General features: G+C 41.8%; 1 protein-coding gene and 2 long non-coding RNA genes across 10 annotated transcripts in view; 2 read left to right on the forward strand and 1 right to left on the reverse strand.

Moving 5' to 3' along the window:
- filip1l (filamin A interacting protein 1-like) overlaps positions 1-25599 on the forward strand; it is a 287603-nt gene that overhangs the window by 231139 nt on the left and 30865 nt on the right. The window lies entirely within an intron of this gene.
- LOC118557782 lies at positions 18064-18565 on the forward strand. Its single transcript, XR_004928001.1, has 2 exons — positions 18064-18410; positions 18483-18565. It is a non-coding gene; the product is annotated as an uncharacterized LOC118557782 (long non-coding RNA).
- On the reverse strand, positions 22419-23216 carry LOC118557780. Its single transcript, XR_004928000.1, has 2 exons — positions 22571-23216; positions 22419-22499 (listed from the first exon to the last, which is right to left on the reverse strand). It is a non-coding gene; the product is annotated as an uncharacterized LOC118557780 (long non-coding RNA).

A 25599-nucleotide genomic window follows, 5' to 3' on the forward strand; every position in this document is an offset into this window, starting at 1 on the left:
TATCATCGTCGCTGTGTGCGACCCGGGGCACTCCTGTGCGTGCAGCATTGCTTTTTGCATGTTAAAATCTGGATCCAGCCACTGAGCCGTTAGGCTTAACATGCTGACGGGACTAACATCTGATGTCCATATGTCGGTGGTAAAACTCACTAGAAGTCCGTTTTTATTGATCAAATTGTGGACGTGTGTGGCAACGGCATCATTGAGGGCAGGCAGCAAGACGTCCGAGAAGAAGCGACGGCTAGGGATGGTGTAACGTGGCTCCAAAAGTGCTATTAAGTTACGAAAACCCGGGTTCTCGACCACAGAAAAAGGCTGTTTGTCGAGCGCTATAAATTCCATCACTTTGTCGTTAATAGCTTTAGCTTTTTCACTGTCTCTTGGAAAGTTTTTACAGCTTTCAAATGCCTTCTGAATGGATACATCTGCGCTCCGTGTTGTTGTTGTTTTAGCCTTAGCACCACCGGCTGCTGCCGCGGCTGCTTCGTATTCTTTCCATGTTGCTTCGCCACGATGACGATTTTTTAGGTGTGTTATAATAAGGTGACCAGATTTCTAAAATCAAATCTGGGGACATTTCTTGCTCGTGGATAAAAATCAATACATCTAATCAAGATGAAATTAGGAAACGGGGACAGTAATGGTTTCATTTATTTTTACATGTTTATTAATATTTAAACAATAAAAATCAAGTGTAAAAGACAGGAATGTGCCTCTCCAGACCTTTAGTGCATCCTAAGATTAATAAAATCAATAAATAGTGTTATTAATAGAAACTAGAACTGTGTCTCTGGGTTGGGGCAAAGTGGTGGGAGTGGGTGTGGAGGGGTCCAGAGTGGTTAGCAGGGTTTTTCAATTTTGTGGGGCCCAAAGAGCTCTGCCACCCCCTAAGGGGAAAGTGACATGAGGAAAAGAAAAACCAGTAAATACAAACATTTAGCCTGTGGCTGTCTGTGGAGACAGAGTCCCCCAAATTTAAAAAAACTGCAACAAATACTCATTCTGTTCACATCTACATACCAATGAGAAATAGGTTTTTCTGCGTTAACATCAAAAAGTAGCAGTCAAGCCCGCTGGTAAAGGATGATATATGTTTCTTACTGTCAACTGACCACATAAGGGTTCTGTGCATCACAAAGCAGATTAATTTCTCCCACTAATGAGCTATAAGCACATAGAGCACATAGTGCATAGACCCTGTTTGGGACAAGACATTGTCCAATGGATTGTGGTGATGTGAGGTAAAACAAAGGCACCGACTTGGAAAACCCCTTGACATGAATGCAAGTGATTTTGTGTGTAGTGCAGCATGAGCATGTTTAAACTTACATAAAGTGTGTATAACTACATTATGTGTATGTGTATGGTAGTAGCTGATGTGTGAGTATATTGTTTGATCCTTTAAGGTGAGTTAACTCCGGTCAGGGAGTCAGCTAACATGAGATCATCTCTGGTTTCTTCAAGGCGTTTTGTGTCTGAAGAGCCATCAGCCACGGTATCCAAAGATCTGGATAGAATAAGAGGAGAAGAGGATATATTATGTGCAGAACTGAAATTTTTAAAACACAAGAAAAAAACAACAACAACTAAACTGCCTCTTCATTCTGCCACAGCTAGGGAAGTGCAGTGAAACTCATGTTCAGTGCAGAGACTCAGAAAGAGGTTATATCCTCAGACAATTGGGCTTCTCAGCTCAAACCTGAGTATATCATATCAGAGCTTTATCACTTGAACTTTATTAATACTCTAAGTAAATATTTCTCCCTTCTCGTCAATCATTCTTTACATCAATATTCCTATTTTCCTCCACTCTCATTTAATCTCCTTACTGTCTTCCTATTCTCTTCCTTTCACCTCTTGTATCAATCTTACATTATTCTAAAACAGAGACATTATATATTTAAAATCACTTCCAAAAACATTAGATTGTACAACATGAAAATGTCCAATTATTATTATTATTATTATTATTATTATTATTATTATTATTATTATTATTATTATTATTTCCTCTGATTAAATACAAAAAATGCCAATTACCACAATACTAGGAGATACAAGAAAAAACAACATAATAAATGAACCTTAAACAGGCAGTTATCTCTTCCTTCATCGTTCTCAGATCATGTAAATATTTTCTCATTCAGTTTTCCTGTTACTGACTCCTATTTTTTCATGAGGAACTTTTATAAATCCAAACTGAGCAGTAGAAAAGCTAAACCTAAGCCTGGAAGTCTATGCTCATACATCACAACCATAAATCAGCAAAACAACTTGTAATAACTCTACTAATAACTAACTATCTGAAATATAAACTAAAGGTCACCAATCAGTTCTAAAACATCTTTAGACGAACCCTTGTTGATCCCTGGAGAACCAGCGAACCAAATTAGCGCCTTACAAAGAGTTTTCAATCATTCTGTTACATTTTATCTGAGTGTCTTTTACTCATGTGAGCAGCAACTCGTGGTCTTGTCTTACTTTTTATTGATTATTTTTTAACCTGGAAAAAAACCAAACATTTCTCACAGGATCAGCTTGATCCAAATAAAATGAATCGATTAACACACTTACCATAACACAGCAGCTCCCCATCAGTTGCCACCAGTTGACGACTTTTCACTTCTTCTTCTTCTGTTTTAAAAGTGGTGCGCTCGTCTTCTTCTTCCTCCTCTTCGTGTTTTAATGGCATCTGACATCCAAAAGGATCATTACCGCCATCTAGTGGTGCACTCTGTTCCTCGTCTTTATATTATCAGCAGCGCAACCAGCTACCGCAACACATTTTCCCCCTCGGTAAAATCGGGGACATTTCCGGGGACAGCTTTAGCCGGGGACAGGTGGTCCAAAACGGGGACAGTCCCCGGAAAACGGGGACGTCTGGTCACCCTGTGTTATAAGGTTTGTTGTGTTGTAACCTGAAGTCTTCTTTCCTCCTCTCGAAATCCTTGCAGAGCAGGTGTTGCAAACTGCAATACTATTGTCTTCTTCCGATACAGAAAAAAACGACCACACTGGTGAAGACATGTTTGACTATTTAGTCAGGCAATAACGAGCCAAGCCTGGGTCCTGATCGTGAGGAGTGCAAAATCCACAGGGCTTGTCCCGCTTTGGGGCTACTCTGCCTGGATAAAATACCACCAAATTTAATTAATTTATCTGCTATTTTTTATCGGAAAATTTTACCTATCGGGCCGATAAAAAATTCCACCAAATCGGCCGATATTTAATCGGCCCGATCGGTATCGTGCATCCCTAGAATCCAGGACACTGATTGGCTTCGAGGAGGAGCAGTTCAAAGCTGATTGGCTTGCGATGGAGGCGAATGAGTCCCTGATTGATGGAGGTAAGCAATGAGTTTCTTCAGACTGAATTTCTGCTTTAGCTCAATATATTTGACAATTCATGATTTGCAAAGTCAAAGTGATTCGAGATTTGATGGTCTCCTCGTCATTACCTTTATCTCTTTATAGACTATCTTTCTCATTCAGTTCAGGACTTTCCATATGCCTTATCCTCCAGGTCTAGACTGAAAAACCTACAGTAAAGTAATGAAATGTTGATTCTGGATGTAGTGTAGGAATTCCTTCAATATAAACCAAAGAAAATTTTTAATTACCTGCCAGAAGCTGGAAAAAATCTTTAAAAAAGAGACAACAGTATTTTCACACCTCACGTAGTAGCTCAAGGAAATATTTTAATCTAAATATTTTAGCCTACATATTTTAGGCTAAAATTAGTAAACACTACTGATGGATTTTTGGGTAAATTAAATAGAGCAGTGTTAAATGTCATTGTTTCTAAAATGGCATTTTTCTGAGCTGCGTCTAAAAGGGCAAAAATTTACAGTATACCCACTTCTCCATGGACCACTGCATCACTGGTTATACCGGAAGAAATGTGTGGCTTCCGGGCGGAGCAGTAGTTGTTCAGGGGACTGGCGGGGTGAAAGCTGTCCCGTTCTGTTCATCCTAAAATAAAGTGTTAGCAGCAAAACATCGGTCTGGTGCTTGGGTGTCATAACGAAACATTACAGTATTCACACGGAAATGTTTTTATTTAGAAGAAATCTTACTCTACACTTCATTTTAGGATGAAATATACACATTCTGCTGTATATGCACACCTAGCTTGTGGCCTCTACTTCATTTATTCTGGCAAATATGCTCAATTGGCTGAAATCAGGGAAACTGTCATGCAGGTGAGATATCTAAGGTCAAAGTTAGTGATGAAGGAGGAGAGGACAAGTCCCGACAAGCAGCATTCACTCCTGGAGAAGCGTAAAACCACAGGGAGCGTCGTCTTCATTGTCCATGGCTTTCCAGCAATCCCTCATACTGAGCAAGCATGAAGCGACAACAGAAAGAAAAACTTCCCATTAACGGGAAGGAAAACCTCCAGCAGAACCGGGCTCAGTATGAACGGTCATCTGCCTCGACCGACTAGGGGTTAAAGAAGACAGAGCAGAGACACAACAAGACAGACAAAAAGCACAGAAGCACACATTGATCCAGTAATCTGTTGTACATTAAATGGTAACATCGGGTGATCTGTCGTCCCTGGATGTCAAGGGTTTAAACAAATTACAAATATTAGAACATAGAGAGAAAGTCAAGGGTGGATAAAAGAAAACAGAGTGTTCCTCAGATAGACTCAGAATGGGAGGAGGAAAAGGGAAACAGACATCTGGAGCTGATTACAACCCGATGATGTCATACATGCATGTCAGGTAACCAGGCCCTGGGCTGTGTATCAAATAAGCATGTGTGTGTCAGATGGCGCTGAGAGCGCTGAACAAGACCAGACCTCATCCAGGAGAAGTGTGTACCAGAAATTTGCCTTTGTCTTGCACTTTGCCTGGTTCAGCTGCATACAGACAGTTTATGTGTTTATATGGGAGTATGTGCCAGACGCATACTATATGCACAAGCCTGAGGAAAAAAAGTATAGCATTCTGTGATATCTCCTGCTTCCATCTGTGTTACCCATTATTGACTCTGCTTTCTAATGATTCCTGCTTTATATCAGGTACCAGTGAGTGCAGATACACACACAGCTTTTAATGACCTTAATCTGTTCATGCGTCAGCTGTGTTCTTAAAGGTTACTTTTCTCACTAGGGTTTTATGGTTCAAACTTAATGCAATCTGTTAGTTAATCAAAGCTTAAAGCAATAGAATAATTCATTTACAAACAATTCAAAAAAAATTTGCAAAGTGAACTGCAACATACAAATAAAAGCATCTTATATGATGTTGGCTGAAAATGACATGTTTTCTTTTATATAACCTAGGGGGTAAAACTGTTTTCTTGTGTGCAATGCAATTTTTTTCATCTTTGCAAAAATGTTCTGCAAAGTTTTGACCTTTGGGATGTTTTCAATGTTACAACTCCAAAAAGCAAGCTGAAATTAAATTCCTTATTTGGCACAGGTGCAAACATTTTGTGTTACATTGATAACAATTTTGATAGGACCAATTTATTTTTCAGTATGTTACACGTTAACCCTTGCATTGTTATACAATATATATATGTATTTTTTTTCCTTCAGAAATTGCATATATTTGTTTACCATAATCTAATATTGCTGAACGGAAAGTCTTATGAATCTGTAGTGTTTTCCAGCACATTCTGAATATTCTTTGTTGGGTTAAAATCCAGACAATGCAGTGCAATAATGGTGTCTCACTGAAACACTCAGTTAATTTGAGTGTGATGCGTTCTGGCATTATTGTCCCATGTTATTTAGATGTTTAAGGAACACAACACGATTTAGGGCATCACTTAGAGAAATAAATAACTCAGCTGTAACATATCAATCACTGTGGTACTTTGGCATAACACTTACCCAATTGCCCAGTTAAACCCAGGTGGGAATGTTTTTTTTTCTCTTTGGATTGACAATGACCATGTCAAACATGTACAGTGCTTTAAAACAGTATTTACCCCCTTTATTTTCTTGTTTTAGAGACACTTAAATGTTTCAGATCTATCCATCCATCCATTTTCCTACACGCGTATCCCTTGTGGGGTCGCGAGGGGTGCTGGTGCCTATCTCCAGCTGTCAATGGACGAGAGGTGGGGTACACCCTGGACAGGTCGCCAGTCTATCGCAGGGCAATGTTTCAGATCATTTAACTAATTTTAATATCAGTTAAAGAGAACCACAATAAATACGAAAAACTGGTTTAAATTATTTTATTTATTGAGGGAGGAAAAGCTATCCAAATCAACCTGCTCCTTTGTGGAAAAACCCACTACCTACTAAGAAACCTGGTAACTCCACCCAAGCTGTCAAAGACAAAAACAGGCAACAATCTTTTATATTGAAGTCTTGAATTCCACACCACTGTGTTTGACTACTGTCAGTTCTTTCTCTAAATTGTTCTGTTATTTTTATACCAAAAGTGATGGAACTTTCTTTCATCTTATTAGAAAAACTATTTATTCTATTATACTATTAACTATTATAGTCTCTGCTCTGTCTTCTCTAACCCCCAGTTGGTCGAGGCAGATGACCGTTCATACTGTGCCCGGTTCTGCTGGAGGTTTTTCCTTCCCGTTAATGGGGAGTTTTTCTTTCCACTGTCGCTTCATGCTTGCTCAGTATAAGGGATTGCTGCAAAGCCATGGACAATACAGACGACTCTCCCTGTGGCTCTACGCTTCTTCAGGAGTGAATGTTGCTTGTCAGGACTTTGATGCAATCAACTGGGTTCCCTTATATAGGAAATTGTTTTGACCAATTTGTATAATCTGACCCAATCTGTATAATCTGATTGATTTTGATTTTGTAAAATGCCTTGAGATGACATGTTTCATGAATTGGTGCTATATAAATAATTTGAATTGAATTGAATTGAAAGTGTCTTGCCCACAGAAACAACAATGTGAAACAGTGGAAGTATGTTTTCATTGAGGATTGGTGTTAAATAATTAGTAGGTAGTTAGTTCAATTACACCGTCAATTATTATAAAGTTATGTACACTATCAAGCCAAATCTCAATTATTTTGTGATGCTGCACTAAGCTGTAAAACGAAACAGTTGGTTTTGGAGGAACTAGTTTCTTCAATCTCAAATTGCCCTCTTATTTTTGTCTTTTGGGCACTCCTTCAATTCTATCAAGAGTTTGCTGAAAAACCAAAGCTTAATTCTTCACAGTATTCTGCACAGCATCAGAGTAAGAGTCATTCTTTAGTGGTTACGCAATACCACTTCATCGCCCTAGTATTTGTCATCTGGCAAAGGCCTGTCACAGCAAACATATTCATGTGGCCTGCTCTTGTATCTGATCCCCAACATCTGTTTCAAGTGTGCATTACTCAGAGCCTCAATATGTCTAGGTCCCAAAATAGTATCCAACTTTGGTTTACCAAACTGTTTGTTCTAAGAGCAAACATTGTATTGCAAAGGAATGGAAACAGACATCAGAGTTTAAAGCACCATCGAAGGGTTTGATGGATTGTGAGACTCCAAACACTGTGCAACGGTGCTATTTGATATGAAGTAAATCAAACCTTGTATTACACAATCGTTACACAAGCAGTGCTTTCTATATGTTCAGGAGAGTTTTAAGAAAAAGTTTCTCTATGTTATCGTAATATCATCATTTTGAGTAGGCAGGAGGACTGAGAACAAGGGAAGGTTGTTTGGCTTGAGTTGTTCTGCTTATTTCCCAGTTCCTAAAGCCTGTATTAAACACATGACAGCTCACCTATAACAAATATTCTGCCCTTTCCGTCTGGTTTTGTTTCTACTGAGGAACAGGTCTAGAACACCAAACCAAGTTCAGTCTGTTTGCATAGGCAGCGGTGAGAAGTTCCTGCAATCTTTGGCTACATCTTGCCCTCCATGCCTATGAAAAGTTTTTCTACACTGCCTCATTCATCGTCCTCCAATTGGTTACAAGTGTTGTGATTAATCCAGTTTTTTAAATAAGCCATTGGGTAACATGTTTTCAACTCAAATCAATTTCAATTCAACTCAATTCAATTTGTGTTATATAGCGCAAAATCACAACACATGTCATCTTAAGGCACTTTACAAAGTGAAATTCAATCAAAACATATATTGCATCAAGTCTGGACAAGCAGCATTTTAATTTTAATTTCTAAGACAAATCTTGAATGATACCCAAGACAATGTGAAATTTATCACAATTTGGTCCTTTAAACCTGAATGCCTGTTTTTATCTTACCATTGTTTCCTCTCATTAAAGTGTGCCTAATGGATAACTGTGTCATCAAAAGGCATTAATGATAGAACAACCTAGACATCATGTCATTACTGGTGATTCTCCAGCCCTGTTGGATTACATTCTTTATCACTGCAGGGCAAACATAAGCTCCTGCTGTTTCAGCTGCAGGTTTTTCAGGAACTTCCTTATTTGTTCCTGCACCATCGTGCCCATTGTTTGATGTAATGATCACATTTTTCACCCAATAATAGACCCTGAAAGGAGTAACAATCTCCCTGACAGATACAAAATGTGTCCATTATTTGACAAAGTTGACTCACAGTGGTAAGATTTTTTTATTTGGATTTAGTCAGTTATATAAAGAGTGAGGTGAAAGCAATCTGAAAAAAATCCCAAAAGCAGCATTGTGATATGAACAATGTTTCACCGATGAAGCGCTATGCGTTTTTCAAGGTACAAAATTAAATTGGCAGGTTAATTCTCTGTTTCGTTTGTGAACATATTCACTAAAATCTACCTCTAACACTACTGTTAAAGGTTGAAAACAATAATAACAGTAAACATCAAGTTCTAGTTTCCATGCTAAAAAAAAAATTTCCAGGTTAAAATCATAATTTATAGCTACAAATAATTACATAAAATGTAAAACAGGCATACTTGTTGCCCCCCATCTCGGTGCCTGCACGTTGGGGTTTTCCCCGGTGAACGAGAGGGTGGCCTCCCTCCGCATTCGTGTGGGGGGACGGGTTCTGACTGTTGTTTGCGCTTATGCGCCAAACAGCAGTTCAGATTACCCACCCTTTTTGGAGTCCTTGGAGGGGGTACTGGAGAGTGCCCCTCCTGGGGACTCCCTCGTTTTGCTGGGGGACTTCAATGCTCACGTGGGCAATGACAGTGGGACCTGGAGGGGCGTGGTTGGGAGGAATGGCCCACCTGATCTGAACTCGAGTGGTGTTTTGTTGTTGGACTTCTGTGCTCGTCATGGATTGTCCATCACAAACACCATGTTCAAGCATAAGGGTGTCCATATGTGCTCTTGGCACCAGGACACCCTAGGTCGCAGTTCAATGATTGACTTGGTTGTCGTTTCATCTGATCTGCGGCCGCATGTCTTGGACACTCGGGTGAAGAGAGGGGCGGAGCTCTCCACCGACCACTACCTGGTGGTGAGTTGGCTCCGATGGCGGGGGAGGAAGCCGGTCCGACCGGGCAGGCCCAAACGTACTGTGAGGGTTTGCTGGGAACGTCTGGCAGAGTCCCCTGTGAGGCGGAGCTTTAACTCCCACCTCCGGGAGAACTTTAAACACATCCCGAGGGAGGCGGGGGACATTGAGTCTGAATGGACCATGTTCCGCGCCTCTATTGTTGAGGCGGCTAGTCGGGGCTGTGGCCGCAAGGTTGTCGGTGCATGTCGCGGCGGCAACCCTCGAACCCGCTGGTGGACACCAGCGGTGAGGGAAGCCGTCAAGCTGAAGAAGGAGTCCTATCGGGCTTTTTTGGCCTGTGGGACTCCGGAAGCAGCTGATGTGTACCGGCAGTCGAAGCGGCAGGCGGCTCAGCTGGTCGCCGAGGCAAAAACTTGGGCGTGGGAAGAGTTCGGAGAGGCCATGGAGAAAGACTTCCGTACGACTTCGAAGCGATTCTGGTCCACTATCCGGCGTCTCAAGAGGGGGAAGCAGTGCAGTACCAACACTGTTTACAGTGGGGGTGGTGTGCTGCTGACCTCGACTCGGGACGTTGTGTTTCGGTGGGCGGAATACTTCGAAGACCTCCTTAATCCCACCAACACGTCTTCCATTGCGGAAGCAGAGCCTGAGGACTCTGGGTCGGGTTCTCCCATCTCTGGTGCTGAGGTTGCTGAGGTTGTTAAAAAGCTACTCGTTGGCAAGGCCCCGGGGGTGAATGAGATTCGCCAACTACAGGGGGAATCACACTCTTAGGCCTCCCTGGTAAGGTCTATTCAGGGGTTCTGGATAGGAGGGTCCGTCGGATAGTCGAATCTCGGATTCAGGAAGAGCAGTGTGGTTTTCGTCCTGGCCGTGGAACACTGGACCAGCTCTATACCCTCAGCAGGATTTTGGAGGGGGCATGGGAGTTTGCCCAACCAGTCTACATGTGCTTTGTGGATCTGGAGAAGGCATTCGACCGTGTCCCCCAAGGGATCCTGTGGGGGGTACTCTGGGAGTATGGAGTACCGGGCCCTTTAATAAGGGCTGTCAGGTCTCTGTACGACCGGTGTCAGAGTCTGGTCCGCATTGCCGGCAGTAAGTCGGACTCGTTTCCGGTGAGAGTTGGACTCCGCCAAGGCTGCCCTTTGTCACCGATTCTGTTCATAACTTTTATGGACAGAATTTCTAGGCGCAGCCAAGGTGTTGAGGGGATCCGTTTTGGTGGCCTTAGGATTGCGTCTCTGCTATTCGCGGATGACGTGGTCCTATTCGCTTCATCAGGGCGTGATCTATAGCTCTCACTGGAGCGGTTCGCAGCCGAGTGCGAAGCGGCCGGGATGAAAATCAGTGCCTCCAAATCCGAGACCATGGTCTTGAACCGGAAAAGGGTAGAGTGCCTTCTCCGGGTTGGGGAGGATGTGCTGCCCCTAGTGGAGGAGTTCAAGTATCTTGGGGTCTTGTTCACGAATGAGGGGAGGATGGAGCGGGAGATCGACAGGCGGATTGGTGCAGCGTCTGCTGTGAAGCGGGCGCTGTACCGATCCGTTGTGGTGAAGAGAGAGCTGAGCCAAAAGGCGAAGCTCTCGATTTACCGGTCGATCTACGTTCCTACCCTCATCTATGGTCACGAGCTTTGGGTCGTGACCGAAAGAACGAGATCCCGGATACAAGCGGCTAAAATGAGTTTTCTCCGTAGTGTGTCTGGGCTCTCCCTTAGAGATAAGGTGAGGAGCTCAGTCATCCGGGGAGGACTCAGAGTAGAGCCGCTGCTCCTCCACGTCGAGAGGAGCCAGTTGAGGTGGCTCGGGCATCTGGTCAGGATGCCTCCTGGACGCCTCCCTGGTGAGGTGTTCCGGGCACGTCCCACCGGGAGGAGGCCCAGGGGAAGACCCAGGACACGCTGGAGGGACTATGTCTCCCGGCTGGCCTGGGAACGCCTTGGGATTCCTCCTGAGGAGCTGGCCCAAGTGGCTGGGGAGAGGGACGTCTGGGCCTCCCTACTGAAGCTGCTGCCCCCACGACCCGACCTCGGATAAGCGGAAGAAGACGGACGGACGGACGGACGGACGGACGGACGGACGGTAAAACAGGCAACTATGACAAAATCATTTCAAACGTATTCTGTAAGAAAACATAAGTAAGCCTAATTATCAATGTAAAATTAACAGAAATAACTTATTACTTCTGGCTTATTATTAATAACCTCAAATTAAAAAAAATTCTCACTTTGCAAACTTAGACAGGGTAATATCTTGAAAACACAGATTTAGTCATTCAAAGCTATGGCACTATTTGCAACTGTGATCGGCTTGCATGAAGAACAACAGGCATGCTGCTGTTTTGTTCCTGGCCTCTGAGCACACATGGTGAATCTTGATAACCTCCACCTGCTTGCTTTTCTTTTATAGGAGGATACTTTGGCTCCTGTTCCAGCTAAGATGGCCCTGGTTAATGCTAGCTCTTTAGCGAATAAAACCTTTATCCTTAATGATTTGTTTTCATCCAGAGGTTTGGTTTTTCTGTGTGTGACCAAAACCTGGCTGACTATGGGTGAATCCAGTGATTTATCTGAACTTTTGCCAGCAGAATGCTTTAATTCTCCAAGGACATCAGTTCACAGTGAAGGGATAGCGACTGTTTACTGGATGAACTTTATCTGTAAGCAAATCACATTGAAGTTCCTACAACAAAGGCTGCATCTGTAAGGTTCTAATTATAGCTTCTAGCTCTTGTTCCTGTAATGCACGGAGACTAAGGACCCAGAATTCAACCAAGACAGACTGGTGCTGTTAAAGATAGTTTATTAGAACGTAAATTGCTGCAGGTCGCGGGACTGTCATCAGCGTCTATAGCCGGAACCTCTGGAAGTAGAGACAGCAGTTTAGTGATCTTGCTGGTTCTTTGTGCCCAAAGTGTTTGAGGATTAAAGATCACTAACCTCTTTTGGTGGCCGAGGTTTGGTGGCAACGATAAGTGCCGGATCTTGCTGGTAGGCAGGTACGCCAACGATACCCACTCTGAACGGGAAAAACCCACAGATTCGGGTCCAGTAACAGGCAGGTTTGATAATCAAACAGGGGTCATGCAGGATCAGATATCCAGAGGCAGAACGGGTCGGGCAAACACATAGGCAGTCAGAATCAGGCAGGGCAGAAAACAGGTCAGGTCAGGTAACAGGCAGGCAGGTTGTCAGGATAGAAAGCTAGATTAGTCTTACTGGGTGGCATGAAAGGTGAACAGATCTGACTGGTTGTAGACTAGTGACAGGGGAGTGACAAAACTAACTAAATGGGTAGTGGCTAGTGGCTTCTAGCAAGTGACAGAGAACTGAACTGAACTGCCTGGTGACATAGATGTGAACTGAACTGGCTGATAACAGACTGGTGAACTGGTCAAAATAAAGCAAAACCAAAGCAAAACCCAAATCATGACAGTTCCTTGACTTTTATAACATCAACAGTAAGAACTCTTTCATGGGAAGGAACAAGCTTTGGACTGCTGTGCTGGTTTAGGAAGCCTTTAACTCATACGTCATTATGCAACAGAAACCTACATGGATAATTCTAGTCAAATCCGGGCCTACAGCCTTCCAAAAAAGAACTACAAAGTGCGTACTCCCTTCTCTCCGGACATTTTCATTAAATGTGATTAATTGTCATATCACACAAAGGATTGTGGGAGTCTTTATAGCTCCTTAGCACCGGTAAGGGACATTGCAAGGTTTCTATACTAAAGGTACAATGATTGAACGAATACAGGCTCCTTCTCCTACCTCTTTCAATATTGTTTTCTCAAACCGTCAGAAGTTTAATTTTAAACTTATGAATTTTATTCTTAACCCCAACAATCACCCCATCTGGAGTGCTCGACTGGTGTGTGAGAAGTCGTTGAACCTTTTTGCTGATAATGTTGTGAAGCTTAGAGGTCTCATTTCTCTTTTCTATGACCCTCCTATTTCTATTACATATTTGGTTCTTTTTTACCCATTTGAACTTATTGGTATATTCTCTTTAAGAGAGATAATTTGTCATCTGGAGTCTGCTGGATCTCTACACAATCCAGACCCATCTCATCTTTTTTTAAAAGTTTTCGCTATCTTGACACCACATGTTCCTAATACTATCAACAGCAGTTAGCGAACAAAAATTCTTCCTTTGAGTTTTATGCATGCAATTGTGATGCCACTGATTCAAATGTTTGTTTGTATGTTCTTTTACCCACAGACACTGGTCACTGTGTTGATATGATTCTGTTGGATCTAACAGCAGCCTTCGATACAGTGGACCACCAGATCATCCTTTCAAGTCTAGAAAACTAGAAAAAAGGGTACTCAAAATAATTGACATTATCTATCCATGCAGCAACATAATTTCACTTGACAAAATTTCTTGAATTATAATTATCATGTTAAGTTGAACATTTAAAACAAAACTGTACTCTTAAAACAGGATACATTATCTAGCACTTCTCAAGATAAGTTATTTTTCTTAATCTTGGTAAGAACCAAATCATTTGCAGTGTTGTGCCATTACGTACTGTTTTAAGTTATGTAATGTTTAAACATAGCTCTCTGTCAGTTAGGTATTGTCCAGTGAATATCAGCCTAAACAGCTGATATTAGGAGAATAATTGAAAGGGTGATTTGAGCACTGGCATTCTTTTAACAGAAAACTCTGCGCATATATGCAATAAAGGAGTGACAACTTGTCTTTGAGTTCAAGAATTTGTTAAGAGAAATAAAATGAACATCCAGAGTACACCATTATAGAATGTTGGTTATCCTACATAACACTATATTTCAATGAACAAATCTTCTCTACCAGGCTAGTGAAACTTAACTAAACTACTAAGTAAAATTAAGATAAAAAGAAACCAAGGAACTATTTACACACAAAAGAAACAAAAGGATAAAGTACTAAAAATAGTTGAAAACCATCATTGAAATGATTCTATGAATCCTGGTTCACTGCAGATCCAAGTTAGAGAAATAGAGTTCATCTTAAAGAATGTGGAATGAAATCAAATTAGTGTCGGGTCACTTCCTGTGGGCAATATTTACATTAGCTTGAGTTTTATCCTAATTTTACTCAAGCAACATTAAATCGACATTAACCTTCCATATTAATGCTGTAATAATGCTCATAGCTCTATCGAACGATGGTGGAGTTAAACGAACAAACATTATGTTTAAAATTTAAACGTAGTTGTACTAGGGCCGTAGACGTAAGTTATCCGGAAGCTAGTAGCGGCTAATTTTTTTTTTTTTGTGTCTTGTCTGGCAATGTGGCAATAAGAATAGTTGTCTTAATGCCAAAAAGAGGCCAATCACCCGGACCCAACGTCCACTGCCAGCCAAGACCCTGGACCAGGTGGCCTGCTCCTCCCCCATGCCTCGGACTCCAGGTGGCAGTCAGAGAACAGGGGTGTGAAAAAGACCCTGAGCCTGCCTCCTCCTGCTCAAATGTCATATTGTTGCAAGTGTTTTTAAAACAGGGATGGCCAAAAAGGGGGGGGGGGGCACACAGTCTACCCCCCTTTCCGAAGGTAGCTGGTTCCAGCACACCCCCCATGCACCCTACCCGGAATCATCAATGTCAAAATGCAAGTGGGAGCATAGGAAGCCACCAGGGGTGTGGCCTACACAATAAGCCTCCCCCCAGATGTCTTAGCCCCCCCCCCATTAAAGCTCTACACATATATGTGTTGTGAGAATTTTATAAATAAAAGTGTTCTTCTGTATGAGTAAAAAACTCATGAAATATGGTTATAATTACCATATTTTTATAATTACCATATTTAATCTAAAAGGCAGAGAAAGGCTTCAGTTCAGTACTGCTCTTTTACACAACAGCACTGAAGTCATTTCTGGACTTCAGTGCCTGTTGGGTCCCAGGAGAGAGAGAGAGAGAGAGAGAGAGAGAGAGAAAGAGAGAGAGAGAGAGAGAGAGAGAGAGAGAGAGAGAGAGAGAGAGAGAGAGAGAGAGAGAGAGAGAGACTCTTGATCGTCCTTCACCCAGCCCTTAAATGGGATCAGATGTGTTTTGCTCATTCTGGGGCATGTACAGCATAACAGTCTTTCATTCATCACATTGGTAGAGAGGACTACAATGCATACATGGTCCAGCCGACACATTTATCCAATCAGTCATTCCGTCCAATCTAAGTGAACCAGGCTCCAGGCTCGAGAGTCCGTTCCTTTGCAATCTTCAAGGCAACCGATAATGTAGTCCAGTCTCTGGGGTCACATAACCTCTTACAGTAGCGTCATGGAGCAGCCAGAGGGAGGTGTCCAGGGATGGGGAGGAAATGATTGGGGAGCATCATGCTCTCCCAGGAAGCCAGCTCCCCTGCTGATTCCAATAGGCACCCCCGTTTTCTGAAAACCCACCATGAAAGAGAGGCTCTGCCAGTCACACCACCATAGTCCAATGGGCCAGAGAAAGGTGGCAGGGTCCGAGAGCCAACCGCAAACCGGCACCAACACCACCACTCCCCAATCCTCCCCACCCCCACCCTCCGGACCATCTGAGGACAGAAAAAAAAGAAACTCTGGTTAGCCAGCCTGCCCGAACCATGCAGACCCCTGTTCCCCAGATAGAATCAGCACTGAGAGCTGCCAAGATCCAGGACCGAGACAAGGAGCTGCACATGGAGCCCTTCAAACATTGCCAACCCCACCACCCCCACCGAGGAAAGAAATATTATTTTAAACCCACCCAACACTAATGTTCAAACAAGTTCCACACCACATACGACAATAGACACCCAGGCTGGGTTCACCCCCAACCCCTCCCTCCCACCCCCCCACTAGAATGCCCCTGAAGGGGAGAACATCTGCCATGAGATGTTAACCCACGTCCGCCAGCGCAGAACCCTCCACAGCATCCGCTGCAGGACCACCAGGTTCTGCAAAAGCTTTTTCCCTGCTGCCATCAGACTGTTGAACTGCTGAAGTATAAACTAGACTGTGTACCATACTCACTGATTTGCACATTTGTATCGTATCCTTACCCAGCATTATAAATGCTGCTCAACTCTTAGTCTCCAATATCACTGCTGCACTTTATCCGGAAACTTACTGCATACTTGTTTACACTGCAACTGTCTACTGTTAAATCACTGCTGCACTTTATTGGAAACTTACTGCATATTTGTTTACATTTGTGTACAATTGTTTACATTTCAACTGCCTACTGTTCACTGCTGCACTTTATCCAGAGTCAATTGAAACTTATCCTGTAACTGACTGCAATTTATTACTGCATTTTTATCCTGTACGGCTAGGTGCGATTTGCCGGGGGGGATGGTGGGGATTTACCCCCCCTCTTCTTGTGACGTCCCCCCCTCTGGTCATTCATGTTTTATCCCTGGGGGGGATACATTCCTCCCCCCCTCTGGTCTGAATTTAAAAATGTATATAAATTAGGGCTGTCAGTTTTAACGCTTAAGACCACAACGCCGACATTTTTGTTGTCGCCGTTAATCGCGCGTCAAAACACACACCGTTTTTTCTCACCGCGCTCCCGGACTGTGTTTCTTTTACCCTCGGCGCTTTCCGTACTTTCAAGAGAGCTAGAGACTGTAGTGAAACAGATCCGCACTCACTGTTGCACAGACTGTTCATTTCATGCAACTTTGGGCTTCTTTTATTCTAAAGGTGCTTGTAAATTTTATAAGTCACGGGTTGCGTTTTTTTTTGGGGCACGTTTCTGAAAGTTAAATCGCTTATTTGGGCTCTAAAATAAGTGACGAAACAGTGGTTATTAAGAGACCTGCCTGCACTAGACACTTTGTATCCAGCTGAAATATCCCTCCGCCATAGGAGCCGACGGTAGTAAAGGCTGACAGAGCAACTCTGCACGTATTTTCTGCAGTTTACGGTGCAACAACCGGTGATAACTGCTGAAAGTAGATTACTTGGTGCAGATCACCATTTTGAGCAGACATTGGTTCTGAAGATGAGCTTTTAACATGCTGATAACATTGCAGAAACTCAACCCATAAACCGTACTTTAATGCTTATTAATTTGTTTTCTCTGTATTTGTCAAACTAATGCTGAATCACGTTGCCAAACGAAGGACCTGGAGTTACTAAAGAGTTGCTAAACAGTCTCATTCAGGGTATTAAGCTCCTGCCCAGTTGCAAGTAAAGTGTAAGACTGGAATGACCTGGAGATTTAAAACCTTTTTCCAGGCTTAAACTGTATGAATATGGATATAAACAGCAAGCAAAAATATTCAAAGAAGTTATTGTTGGTGTGAAAGCTCAGAATTAGATGTGTGTGTGAGAGAGAGTGAAAAAACGAACAATAAAACTTATGACTTTATTGAAATGTAAATTTTTTATTAATGCCTAATACCATGTCTATCTTTGTTTAAGAGGCAAAAAAATATATCAGCATGGTATTTATTTACAAATTTATTTACACATTATGTGTGACAATCTCTGCACTGGCACTGTCCTGATCCTCGTTTCTACACACCTGCTCTACCCCTCCCTCTCTGCAATTAGTCATCACTGGATTCACCTGCTCTCTTCTCCATATATACCCCGCACAGACCAGCTGCCAGTGCTAGATTGTCTCAAGCTATTCCGTGCGAGCTTTCCAGCGTTCTGTTCTGCCTACCTGTTTATTCGATCCGACCCGTGCCAGCCCTCTGTTTTCGAAACTGCCTGTCCCTTGGTCTGTTTTTGTCTGCCAGCCGGAATTCCTGATTAATCTCTGGATTTTTCAGCCTGCTCACCCTGGACTGCCTGCCTGTTGCCTGAACCCCGCTCGTCTGTGATTACTGAGCTTGCCTTTACCCTGCTGACCACTAGCTACTGAACTCGGACCGGACCTGGATAAAGCCTCTGGATTTCCCTGTCGGAACCCTTTCTGGATTTCTGCCTTCCCGATCTCGGACCTTGGACCGTCACTGGACAATCGTCTCTGAAAAGCCCCTTACGAACCACGCCGCCTCACAAGCAAGCGGACTTCGGCTCCCGCCCAGCTCTCCTGCTCCCCAGTAGTCATTCCTGGCTCAGCTACACCGACTTCAGGTTAGTGCTCCAGTAACTCACGTTGCTTCGTGTGAGCCACTACTGTGCGCTAACCTGTTGTCTTTGCCCCAGGAGTTTATCAGACCAGACGAGAACCTTGGCGTAGAGAGAAACCGCGACTACTTCCTGCTTTGCAATAAATTCTTTAAACGTCACTGACCTGTGTGGCTTGAATCTGGGTCCAGAAACCAGTCCGTAACATTATGTAAACATCAGGGCGTCATGATTAGTCATTTAGCCATTATAGTCCAGAGTTTAACATTTGTCACTAGGATGTTTTCATTCCAATTCTCAAAAGTGCTTGAAAAATAACAAAATAAAAATATTTTTTGTACAAGCATGTATTTTATTAGTGTCATTTATTGCAAAATTGCATATTAAAATGCCCAAACAGGCTATTACACCTTCAGAAATAAAATATTAAAACATACAATTAATTTGCAAAGAATCTCGAGTTACCAATCGACATTATGTGATTAATCTAAGAAATTATCCCCCCCCCTCTGTTTTTTTTGCAAATCGCACACTGCTGTACGGTAATTCACTGCAAGGTATCCTGTAGAGTTACTGCAATTTTTCTGAGCTGTATGATAACGAAATTTCGTTCTGTACTCTGTGCATACAAAATGACAATAAAGAAAGTCTAAGTGTATTGGGTTGTGAGGAAATACTGTTATTTCTTTGCAATCAATGCGATATATCAGCACAAGGTCCAAAGTATGAAGGCAAGAATGCCTCGGTTTATGTACATTTTGAATAAAACCAATTGAATCAAGAATAATATTAAAGGCTACATTAATGTTAACACCCTGTTATGGGAAATGTAGATGGAATTCTAAACAATAGTAACTGAGTTCCCATCTTTACTAAATGAGGAGACGGTGGTAATGATGTTCCAGCACTTTGTTTGAGAAACAGAGCAGAGATCACATAGATAGAAAGTAATCGCACCCCACGGTTCCGCTGCAGTCCCCGTCTGCACTGTCTCTGCCTGTCTCGCTTGTCAGCTCCCCCTAATACTGCACAGTGACCTTGGCTTGAGACATAACAAAGACAGTTTATCCTAGAAAATCACCATGCTGCACAGTATCTACGCAGCATTCAGCCTTGCACTCAGCAACAGTGGATCTTATACACAGACATCAGGTCTCCAGGCCTCCTCTGTCCGAGTGGTGTGAGGCCATAGTGACTTCAGAATAATAATTCTTATAAAATTCCTCTCTTTTTTTTGATGAGCATCAAGACAAAACAAGATGACCCATCACATGAAAATGTGAACAAAACACAGAGGACCCATTTCTGTAAACTCGTAAATGGGACCCAACAGGCAACAGGCAGTGCTGGAACTTTTAGTAGAGATCAACACGAATGCTTCATAGAGTTTTATCACACAAGATCAAAGGTTTAGCCTTTATCTAACATTTAGGGTTTATCTACTTAAGTAAGGCCTGTTTTAGGTCCCTATGCGCACATTACTTTAATCTTACATTAGACTAGGTAAGCTAAACCTGTTCAGTAACCAAGGTCGAATCCGTCTACTCTTCCCCACCCTGAACACCCTCCTACTCCTGTCTCCTCTCACCCCTCCGATGGACAATAATCCACCACTCCAAACTTACAACACCAGGAGCAAAGGCAGGAGAGGTTCAGTGCGGGCAGGGGAACACCAGAAAACGCTACCCACAGGGGTAGTAAAAACTGGTAAGGCCCCCCTCCCCAGGGAGATCTGCTCTCGGCCAATCTGAGCCTGAAAACCCTGTATTGAATCTAAGTGTTAACATTGCCAGCTAATATTAAAGGATCTTTAGAGCCAATCCGATCCTGGTTTTTCCTATATCAAATCAAAAGGTGCATAAACCATAGATCTTTGTGTGTCTGAAGCAAACAGATTCCATTTTTTCCCCATACAACCATATTCATCAACATGATGCAACATTACAGTGTAGATGTCATCACACCAACAGTCAAACATGTGAGTCAGTGGAACAGAGCAGTTAAACAAACAGTAACACAATATGAGAAGAATCCGAAACATCAAGAACGCAAAGTTAAGAAAGCCTTCAGGCCATTCATGGCACAAGGCAGAAATTGATCTAATCGCACTTAGGGTCTCTTCAAGCAACTCCTCCAGTTGAAGAATAAGGAATCAGAGTTCTCTGGATTCTTCATCCCCAGTCCTCTTCTTGGTTCCTCTCTCGCAGGCTGGACGATTGAGCTGGATGGTAATGTGTTCAGTTCTGGATTGGGACATGAGCATTTTATTCTGCATTTCTCCCTAATAAAACACTTTGTGAAGATGGTCTGCAGACACAAGCCCTTGTTTCCACTGGGGAACAGAAACAAGGTGTAATTAGTGTTCTTATCAAAAAACCCATTCATGTGTCATTTATTAAAAAACATCCTCCAAGCACTTTCACATTCAAGATATTTCCGTGCACAATTATTTAGCTCCCAGAGCTCTCCAATTTAATTATTAGTTAAAAGAGTAATCTTTAAGTTCAAATGTATCTGCAGTAAATTCATAGTAATTCTTAACATAATGCTTTCAGTGTTTGTCTTAACTGTTGTTGTCTGACAGTTCTCTGTAACATAATTTCATCAACATATTAGTTTCATGTCATTTCCCGTTTTATTTTGAAAACCCAACTGAGAAAAAGAAACCCTTTCCATGTGAAAGCCTTTTCCCTCTTTCTCTCTCTTTTTAAAAAAAAAAAGAAATAAAGTGAGGTGCTGTTCTGCACAGAACAGACAAAATATGTATACCATGCTGTTACTGTTCAAGGATGCCAAGGTTCTACACAACAAAGCAGCAGTGAGCAGGAGAGCTTTTTGAAAACGTTGTAACATTGTTGAACAACCAAAGCTACTTAAGCAAATCAGAATTAGTTCCCAAATTAATCCTAAAATGAAGTAAACCTTACATTGTGTACATTGTGATTATTTATTTATTTATCTTCCTAAACTGAGGATTAAGGACTTTGATTAAGAAGTTCATGGATGAATGCGTCTCTGCGTTCCTATTTGTCTAGTCCTCGGTAATCTGATCTATGTTTTCTGAGTGCCTGGTCAGGAAGAGTTAAGGTTCTCTGAAGCTTTCTGTTTTCAGCAACCCTGAAAACCCAGAACCCTTTACAGTCAGTGTTAGGTTTCAGGTAACCTGTGGGACCACATCGTCTTCTCTCTGGTTCCACCAGCTGTGTCAAGTCCACAACAGCTCCAGACCACAGCAGCTTGTCCCTGGGTGCTGTTCCCCGGGGGTCTCCACACACCCCTGTGTGGAACGTCTCTCATTGTAAGGATCTCACCTTATGTCCCATTCAAGATGTTCTTTACACAACAGGAGTTCCAATGTGGTGTGTCTTTGCTGCTTTAATGTTCCTCAGAGAAAACCTTCATTCACTGACATCACCTTCAAGCTGTTACCCTTTTATCATCACAGCCCACCAACCATCCTGACCAGATCCAAAATGTCCCCATAATTTAATCTAATTAAATTAATCTTACTTATTTTCTGTATGTAAGAGGATAACCATTAAATTATCCCGATCCGAAAGCCCTCTAGGTTAAAGGTTAGCTAAACTCAGTATTATGTGTTTTTTCCCCCTAGGATGTTTTAACAGTTGGTTAAAAATAACTATTTAGTTATTTGTGTTCTAGTTGAGATATATTAAATCTACATAAATATTGTAACCATTGTACACTGATGCTTTAATCCCAAATTTACCCATGTTAGTTAGTAGGATGTGTCATTATGCTAATTTTATTGCAACCTTATCCATTTTAGCCAGTAACCTTTTGTTGCCGTTTTATTGATGCCTGCAGGGGTGGCAGAAATCAGCTTACTCTAAGATGTTCATTAATTGAAATGCTATTTAAAAGTTCAGATTACTCTGCTTATATAGTGAAAACCAAATTATTTATTTATTTATTTATTCCATTGTTGATATAATACCCACTTTATTTGTAATGGATATGGATGGACCCAAGAAATACCCGAAAACGAGTGAGTAAAACTTTAACAGTTTATTAAAGATGGTGGCGGCGCGGACCCCCCTGGTTTGTGCGGCAGCACACAGCCTCTGGCGGTTCCTGAAGGCAGAGTGGTGGGTTAGTGACCAGCGGGGCACAGAGGGAATATTACACGGAGCTGAGTCACTAACCTGGGGCACGAGGACGGCTTGTTTTAGCAGCGTCTGGTTTCCAGGAAGCAGCAGGGTCCGTGAAGGGGCTATCCAGTTCTTTGTCCAGGTCCGGTCCGGTTCTTTGACGGGAGGGATATCCGTTTAATCCAGCAGAGGTTTCCGAGGGAGAATCCAGAGACGGGTCCAGGTCCAGGTCCAAATCCAAATCCAGAATCACAATAATCAAAGAGTAGGCAATCTCAGAAACTTACAGGCTGGCAGGGTCCGAAACACAGGGAGGCAGTCCAAATCACTGAGGCTGAAGAACAGAACTCAGGCGGGCAGACAAATCCAATGGGGTTCAGGCTGGCTCAAAAAACAGGGGCAAAACGGGTCGACAGGCAGACAGGCAGACAGACTCTCAGAAAAATCGCTGGAAGTTCTCACCGTGAGGCTCGAGACGTTCTGGCACTGGAGGCTGCGAGGCGCAGGGCTTATAAGCCGGTAGAGGTGAAGGCAGCGCAGGTGCGCTGATTGCAATTAGCAGCTCCAGTGCCAGAAACGTTACATTATTAGGTTGTTCTATGATTCCATAAAGTTGCTTCTTTAAATGTTTTCACCTTTACATAATCCTAATGTGTTTCATAATGTGTGTTTTGTTTTAATTGTGTACAAGAAAATCTGAAAAAAACGCATGAAGACGTGTCTGCAGAACTCATCTGTGTATGTTGTCAAAGGTTGTCCGATGCCTCAGTCACAGTCCTTGCCATTGTCCATTTTCAGTCCAATGTCCAAGTTCAGCAGCACAACTTTCTCCTTCCTTTCAAGAGTCCATCCTCCAGTCCTCACGCCTGCAAACAGAATGAATTCTGCCAGCATTTTTTGTTAAAGAAACGCTCCATATGTTTTAAAAGAAAATACAGCAAAGCAGTCACAAACAAATATTTTAACTACAATGTTCCCTCTAACATGACAAACATAAAAGAAATAAAAGGATAGAAAATAAATAAAAGTTTGTCTCTGACAAAATATAACTCAAAACTGGATCAGGCCGAAGTCAATATTGACATCACCTTTTCTCCTTGTCCCAAGGATCAGCCCCCACGTCCAAATCTGATTATGACTCCTTACCATACTGCTAGCACTGTCTTCTCAGAGTCTTCTGTTGGCAGAAAGGTGGTGTCTCCTTTAATCTGAAAGCAATAACTCAGAGAAAACAAGTTAATATGTTAACATGTTAATAGCATGCAGTTAAAACCATGGTCCCCTTAGTGTCACTTTAACGTGATGTTGTTTTTTTGCTGATCCTGGAAAGGTATATATTATTCACCTTTCCTTTGAAACTCTGTTCAAAACATCTCTAAAAGAAAAAAAACAAAAAGACAAAAAAATTGTCTTTTCCAATATGTCATACATTATTAACTTATTACAACTTTTGATTTCTTTCTGGTCCTTTGACCATGTGTATTTGCTGTTTGTAATACTTTTTATTTATAATTTTTTAAACTTTCCAAATCTCAATTGGTCAAGGGTGAAACTTAAAAGCAATGTTTTTTCCCTTTTAGTTTTTTTGAACTTCTAGTGTTTCTCTGTAAATGATAAGAGTTTTCCCCATAAGCACATCGAGAAGACTACCCAAAACAACCCAAGATTAGAATAAAAATTTAACCCTTCAGAAGCTGGCTTTATTTTATTTTTTCCCAGTGACATAGTTTTCGTGCTCCCAGGCCAGAACACACAGACCCCAGCCTTGCCATAAACATTTGGATGTTTACATCATGGTCAGATTGGTTTATCATATATTTTGTCCTGTTTCAGGTTAAACTGTCCCTCTGAGGTTCGCCTCACCTCAGCATAACTAATAACATTAGATGATTTTGTAACTGGTGACGCGTGTAACGTGGCCTTCTGATATTGTGACGCTTTTCAAAATTTCTCATTAGTTGCATTCAAATTCCAAGTAAAAATAAATAAAATAAATTAATAGAAAACCCTTAGAAAAGCAACCATATTTAATTCCATACCGTTTGTTCAAAGCACAGTTTTTTCTCATCTATTTAAATCAAAAATCATGTATATCTAAACTTCTTTCAACTTGACTGGTTTGTGATGAATCATTATTTTTACAAGCAATAAGATCGCAGTAATTTTGAATTACTTTAGTGCTAAAAAACAAATGATAGGATCTCTGCCTTAATTTGTAAAACAGTAAACTCAACAAGCTTTATGTAAAGCTTATTACCAGTTCCAATTTTCTAACAAAGCTGAAATATTTCCGTTCAAGCCATGTTAATCTCTCCGTGTATCAATTTAATTTGGAAAAAACAAACTTTATGTTATTGAAGTCTCTCTTTTCCTTTTTCTTTTAGTTAACATAGTCCATGCTTAAACATGTCATTTGAATTACGGAGCTGCAGTTCTCCCAAAACAAATGAACATTTTGAAACCATGAACATTACTTCACATAGATGAACGTTTGGTTACATATGATACACAAATACATACAGTTACATACAAACGATGACATTCAGACAGACAAACACTTCCAATAATCTTACACAGATCAGTGTTTTAAATTTTTTTAAATGTCTATGGCAATGCCAAAAGATGTTTTCAACGTGTTAGGTTCCCACTAAGTTTAAAAAGTGGAGAGCGTGCGCTGGCTACGACCCCCAAATGTTTCGTCCACACACGGCTTTACGCTTCAGTCCCGCAAGGATAGAACTCTTTGTCTCGCAGACACATGGACGCTTACCCATTTTCGAAAGTTATATGTCGTTATTAGCAGTTTAGAACACTTTTACCCATAATGGAAGTGTCTCTTGTCAGTCCCCCTGTAAACGGTTCCCCGGTGCAACGTCCTTTTATTTCCGTTTCCGTTTCCTTTTTTCTATTCATTTTGTTAAAGTTTCGCTTTTCTTTTTTTTATTATTATTTAGTAGCAGTACTGCAATATAAAAAAATTAATCCCTATGTGAGAAATGTCCATGTTTAATCAAATCATTTCAAATCATTTATGCATGTCATACTTCTCGGGCCCCTACTTTCCCAGCATGAAATCGAACCTC

Source organism: Fundulus heteroclitus, chromosome 24 (genome assembly GCF_011125445.2).
Source record: "Fundulus heteroclitus isolate FHET01 chromosome 24, MU-UCD_Fhet_4.1, whole genome shotgun sequence".
NCBI lineage: Eukaryota > Metazoa > Chordata > Actinopteri > Cyprinodontiformes > Fundulidae > Fundulus > Fundulus heteroclitus.